The 6,223-nt window shown below is 35.4% G+C and overlaps 1 non-coding gene across 1 annotated transcript; it reads right to left on the reverse strand.

The window, feature by feature from the left end:
- Positions 1 to 3,337: 3,337 nt before the first annotated feature.
- Positions 3,338 to 3,443, reverse strand: LOC143678485 (U6 spliceosomal RNA). The gene has a single exon (XR_013173291.1). It is a non-coding gene; the product is annotated as a U6 spliceosomal RNA (small nuclear RNA).
- Between the last annotated feature and the right edge of the window lie 2,780 nt (positions 3,444 to 6,223).

Below are 6,223 nucleotides of genomic sequence, written 5' to 3' on the forward strand. Positions count from 1 at the left end.
TTGCATTGAATCTATAAATCAATTTGGGAAGAATCAACATCTTAACAATATTTAGCTTTCCAATCCATGAACATGGTATGTCCATCTATTTATGTAAGTCTTTGATTTCTTTTAGCAATTTCTTGTAGTTTTATGCATATAGGTCTTTTGTGGCCTTGATAAAATTTATTTCTAAATATTTGTCTTTTGGTTGCTATTGTAAATGGAATTATTTCTTGATTTCCTCATCAGAATGCTTACAACTAGTGTATAGAAACAGTACTGATTTTTGGTTGTTGACTTGTATCTTGACATTTTGCTGTACTCATTTATTAACTCTAGTAGTTTTACTGTAGATTTTCAGGATTTTTGACACATAGTTGCACGTCATCTGCAAACAGTGAAAGTTTTACTTCTTTTAAAATTTGAATGCCTTTTATTTCTGTTTCTTGTCTAATAGCTCAGGCTAGAAATTCCAACACAATGTTGAATAAGAATGGTGACAGCGGACATCCTTGTCTTTTTCCTGATCTCACAGGGAAATCTTTCTGTCTTTCCCCATTAAGTATGATGCTAGCTGTGGGATTTTAATATATTCCCTTTATCATGATGAGGAAGTTCCCTTATATTCTCATGCTTTGAAGTGTTTTCAAATAAGAAAGCATGTTGAATTTTTCAAATGCCTTTTTGGCATCAATTGAGATGCTCATGCATTTTTTTCTGCTTTGATCTATTGATGTGGTGTTTTCTTTAATTGTGTTTTTTGTTTTGGATAAGCCTTGCACACTGGGAATAAATCCTATGTGATTATGGTGTATAATTCTTTTAATGTGCTGCTGGATTTGATTTTCATCTATATTCATTAAAGAGATTGGTCTGTAATTTTCTTTTCTTCTAAGTATCTTTGTCTAGCTTTAGTACTAGGGTGATGTTGGTTTCATAGAATGAGTTAAAAAGGTAGCTTTCCTTCCTCTTCTTTTTTTTGGAAGAGTTTGAGCAGGATTTGTACTAATTCTTTCTTGTGTGTTTGGTAAAATTCACATGTGAGGTCATCTTGTCCTGGACTTTCATTTTTTGGGTGCTTCTTGATGACTGACTCAATCTCTTTATTTGTGATTTGTGTCTGAGTTCATCTATTTTTCTCAAGTCAATGTTCATTGTTCATGCTTTTCTAGGAAGTTGTCTATTTTGTCTAGTTTATTAGCATATAATTGTTCAAAGTATCCTTTCATTATCTCCTTTATCTCAGTGGATAAAGTTATCTTTTCTCCCATTTCTGATTTTATTTATTTGCATCCTCTCTCTCTCTCTCTTTTGTCAGCCTAGTTAAGGGTCCATCAGTTTTATTGATTTTCTCAAAAAAAAACCAATTTCTGATTTTATTGATTATCTCTATTGTTCTCATGTTCTCAATTTCATTTATTTTTGCTCTAATCTTTTTATTTCTTTCATTTTGTCTGCATTGGAGTTAGTTTGCTGTTACTTCTCTAGTTCCTCCAGGTGAGCAATTAATTTCTTGAATTTTGCTCTTTTTTAAATATATGCATTTAAGGCAATAAATTTCCCTCTTAGCATCCCCTTTGAAGCATCCCATAAGTTTTAACATGTTGTGTTTTCATGTGCCTTGAGACATTTACTGATTTCTCTTGCAATCTCTTCCTTAACCCATGGTTGTTTAAGAACATGTATTTTAGCCATCATGTGTCTATGTGAATTTTCCAACCTTCTGCCAGTTATTGACTTCCAACTTTATTCCATTTGTTTCATATAATTTCAATCTTTTAAAATTTATTGAGGCATGCATTGGGACCCAAGGTGTGATCTATCCTGGAGAATCATCCATGAACACTTGAGAAAAAAGTTTGTCTTGCTGTTGTGGGGTGTGATGTTCTGTAAATATCTGTTAAGTCTTGTTTCTTTGTCCTATTATTCAAGATCTGTTTGATCATCTGTCTGTATGTTCTATCCATTGATTAGAATGGTACATTAAAGTCTACAGCCATAACTGTAGGGGTGCCTACTTCTCTTTTCAGTGTTGTCAGTGCATGCCTCATGTTTTGGAGCTCTGGCTCAATGCATAAATATTTATGATTATTATGTCTTCTTGATGAATTGTTACTCTTATTAATGTATAGTGTCTTTCTTTATCTCTTTTAATTGTTTTACATTTGAAGTCTAATTTGTCAGATATTAGTATAGCTAACCACACTCTTTTCTGGTTGTTTGCATGAAATATCTTTTCCAACCTTTCACTGTCAACCTAGTTTGTCCCTGAGTCTAATTGAGTTTCTTATAGAGAGCGTATAGATGGTCCTGTTTTTAAATCCATTCTGCCAGTCTATGTCTTTTGATTGGAGAATTTAACCCATTAACATGAAATGTTATTATTATAAAGGCAGTACCTTCTTCCACCATGTTTCCTTTTGGATTTTATTTGCCATGTCTTATTTTTTCTCTTGTTACTTTTATCCATAATATTCATTTATACACTCTTCTCCAGACCTCTCTTTTATGTGTTTTTCTGTCTACCTGTAGTCTCCCTTTAGTATTTCTTATAGGGCTGGTCTCTTGTTCACAAACTCTTTCAGTGACTGTTCGTCTTAAAACATTTTAAACTCCCTCATTTTTGAGGGACATTTTTGCTGGATATAGAATTCTTGGTTGGCAGTTCTTCCCTTTCAGGATCTTAAATATATCATACCACTGCCTTCTCATCTCCATGGTTTCTGATGAGAAATCTGCACAAAGTCCTATCTGTGCCCTACCTTCCCTTTTCTTGGGGAAGAAACACTTGCCCTTACATGTTATGGATTGCTTTTCTCTTGCTGCTTTCAGAATTTTCTCTTTGCCTTTGGCATTTGACAATCTGATTAGTAAGTGTCTTGGAGTAGGTGTATTTAGATCTCTTCTGTTTGGGGTATGCTGTACTTCTTGCATCTGTAAGTTTATGTCTTTCATAAGAGATGGGAAATTTTCAAAGATAATTTTCTGTATTATTCTTTCTGTACCATTTTCCTTATCTTCCTCTTCTGGGACACCCACAACATGTATATTCATGTGCTTCATGTTGGCATTTACTTCCCTGAGGCCTTACTCATGTTTTTCAATTCTTTTCACTATCTGTTCTTTTGTGTGTAGGATTTCAGATGTCCTGCTCTCTCATTCACTAATCCTTTCTTGTGCCTCTTTAAATCTGCTGTTGCAAGACTCCATTGTGTTTTTCATTTCCATAAGTTCTGCCATTTACTTTCTTAAGCATTCATGTTCTTTATGTTTGCCCAATGTCTTCTTTATATCCTTCATCTCTTTTACCATATCTTTCCTCAACCCACTGGAATTTTTTCTCTTATTTGTTTTTTCAAATATAGAATGTTACACAAATTGCATGTCATCTTTGTGCAGAGGCCATGCTAATCTTCTCTGTATCTTTCCAGTTTTTGTATATGTGCTGCCAAAGTGAGCATCATTGATTTGATTTTTTATTAGATTTAACATGTTTGATTGAACACTAATTAGTTGTTTCATCTCCTGTATCTCATTTGAAGTATTAGTTTGTTCCCTTGACTTGCCCATATCTTTGTTTTCCCTAGTCTGACTCATGATTTTTTTTGTACATTGGCAGCTGATTTCCTTGATTAGTTTGTTCTGAAAGTCATTTTGTTCTTTTACCTATTGTTTTCTTGTTAGTTGGCTTTGTTCTCTATCTGCCTTTGGCACTTAGTTCAACTTATTCTAGACTTCTAGCACAGCTTCTATTTAACTGTTCAGAATTTTTCAATTCTTATTTTCCTGGTTCTTATCCTGCCTATATGGAACTTTTTTTGAGGTGGGTCTCCCCAGATTTGATTGTCTCCTCTTAAATTTTCCCTGACAAGGCAGGACCTGATCTCAGGGGGAGGATGTAATTAGTATCTAGCTTTTCTGAGGATGAGACCCAGCATGTTGTCTGACTTTCCTGTGGAGCTCTAGACTCTGTGCCTTTCCTACCCTGCCCAGCAAGTGACGCTTGTCAGCTCACAGTTTCCCACCAGTATAAAGTGATGTGGTTTATTTAATTCTCAGCCTTCCTTGAAGTGGTTGAGACAGAGAATGAGGTGGGAGGCAAGCTTAAGCTGTTTCAGATTCCTAGCCACCAGTTGAACTGTGACCTACTCTCCGTTTTCTTGGGGAAGATATGCCCTTTAGGGAACTATCTCCTTCACTTGACTTGTTACTTTTAACTCTGCCTTTGCCTGGGTCACTGCTGCCAGTTGAAAATGTCTGAGGCTTTCTTTAATGAGCCACTTAGAATCTAAATTCCATGATGTTACAATATGAGCCCTTCCAACCATTCCAGACTGGTGTACAATGTGTGTTCAGTCACAGATGTCCCTCAAACAGTTGTTCCAGACAGTTCATGGCTATTTACTAGCTGCTCTAGGGGACTAACTAAATTCCACATCTCCCTATATCATCATCTTGCTCTGCCTGAGATTGTGGGTTTTATTGGCATGGGCAGGCACCAGGAAATGAATGAAATTGTGCTTTAAGAAGTACTCCGGGTGTTTTTGTGCCCTGGCTTGCCTTTTCTTCAACTCAGTAATTGTCATCATCATCATCATCATCCAATTACATAAAGTTGAAAACCAAGAGCCTTTCTGGACTCTTTTCTCTTCTTCAGCCCTTGTAAAGATTTAATCATCATATGATGCTTATTTTCCAACAAATATTTCTCAAATCTTTCTTTTCTCCTCCATCTCCACTGTGGTACCCTGGTCAAAGTCCGTTATCTGGGCTACTGATTGAGGTCTTCCTATGTCTGCTCTCCACTCCCCTTCATCTCCTCTAAGCCATTCTCCACACATTAAATAGAATAGCTTCCTAACAAACACAAGCAACATTAAACCCAACTCAAAGGCCTTTGCTGGTTTCTTGTTGCTCTTTGGATGAAGGTGAAATGCTTTAACATGGTCTACAAATCTGGCTGCTTTCCATGTGCATGCTCTCTCCCACTTGTCTGCCAATCACAATGAAATGACTGGTTCTGTAACCAAATAACCCATTGTCAAATATATAAGCATAACAGTGTGGGTAGATGCCTACTGCTATGACCACAGACAAATTAAACTACAAATACCAAACCTTGATATGACATGCTACATAGAAAAGTGGGCATGATCAGGATTTTTGAGAGTCATATTTATTATTTAGAGCTGTGTGATCTTGAATAAATTCTTTCATTTTTCAGCCTTGGTTTTCTCATGTATAGACAGACTATCAATAATTCTAATTGTCCTGGTTGCTATGCAGAGTTTTTCTAAAGATGAAGAAAGATTTAAGAAAGCACATGAAAAACTATAAAGTATTTCATAAACTCTCTGAGCTTCAATTTTCTTTCCTGTAAAAAGCAAAGAATATCTTCTCTCTTTGTTGTAAAAAGTAGGTGTAATATATGCAAAACACCTTGCTCTAGACTTGACAATTTTGGGCACTCAATGAAATCACTATTGTCATTGTTGTTTTTGCTGTTATTTTGTTATATAAATATAGCCTGCCTTCTTTGTTGGATATAAACTGAGATTCATAAACATCTGGAATGAAGAAATATCGAGTTAAGAAACTAACTACTGATTTTTTTCCTGCTAAGCATCCATCTGTTGGCATCCACTGATTTACATGAGACATAAAGTTCCTCTTATGAAAAAAAATTAAAACCTTGTCCACTTTAGGGTTTTTAATTATATACAGTTACATCTAGCTGGGGTCATGGTGTGGCCTGGGTGGCCACAGTGGCAAATATTAAGGGCTCATAGCCAACTTATAATTGAATAAAGTTGATGACAAGGTCAGAGGGCCAGAAGTTTGTAATAATTCTGGGGACAGTAGAGCTTCTGCTCCTTGAAAGCATCTTATGTCAAACACTTAGGCTTCATATTTTATTATGGACATAAAAAAATTTTAGATTCATAATAATTGGGCTATGGGGTTTCCCTGGAAGAATATAATACAGAGAGAAGGCAACCATTATCCTTTTAGTTGAAAACAAAGAATGCTAATTAACATGAGTTTTGTAAACAGCAAAGGAACAGGCAAGGTGACTTTCAGCAATTTCTTATCAATAAAGTGGGATTGTATTTCTGACCAACTTGATTCTCACTGAAATCAACTGAGAACACTGGCAAATGTTTTAGAAATACATCTTTTACTTTATCAATGAAGTGGCAAGTCAGAAATATTCAGAAACTACAAACAAAGTGAAAGTGGG

The sequence above is a fragment of the Tamandua tetradactyla genome, chromosome 3 (genome assembly GCF_023851605.1).
Source record: "Tamandua tetradactyla isolate mTamTet1 chromosome 3, mTamTet1.pri, whole genome shotgun sequence".
Taxonomy (NCBI): domain Eukaryota; kingdom Metazoa; phylum Chordata; class Mammalia; order Pilosa; family Myrmecophagidae; genus Tamandua; species Tamandua tetradactyla.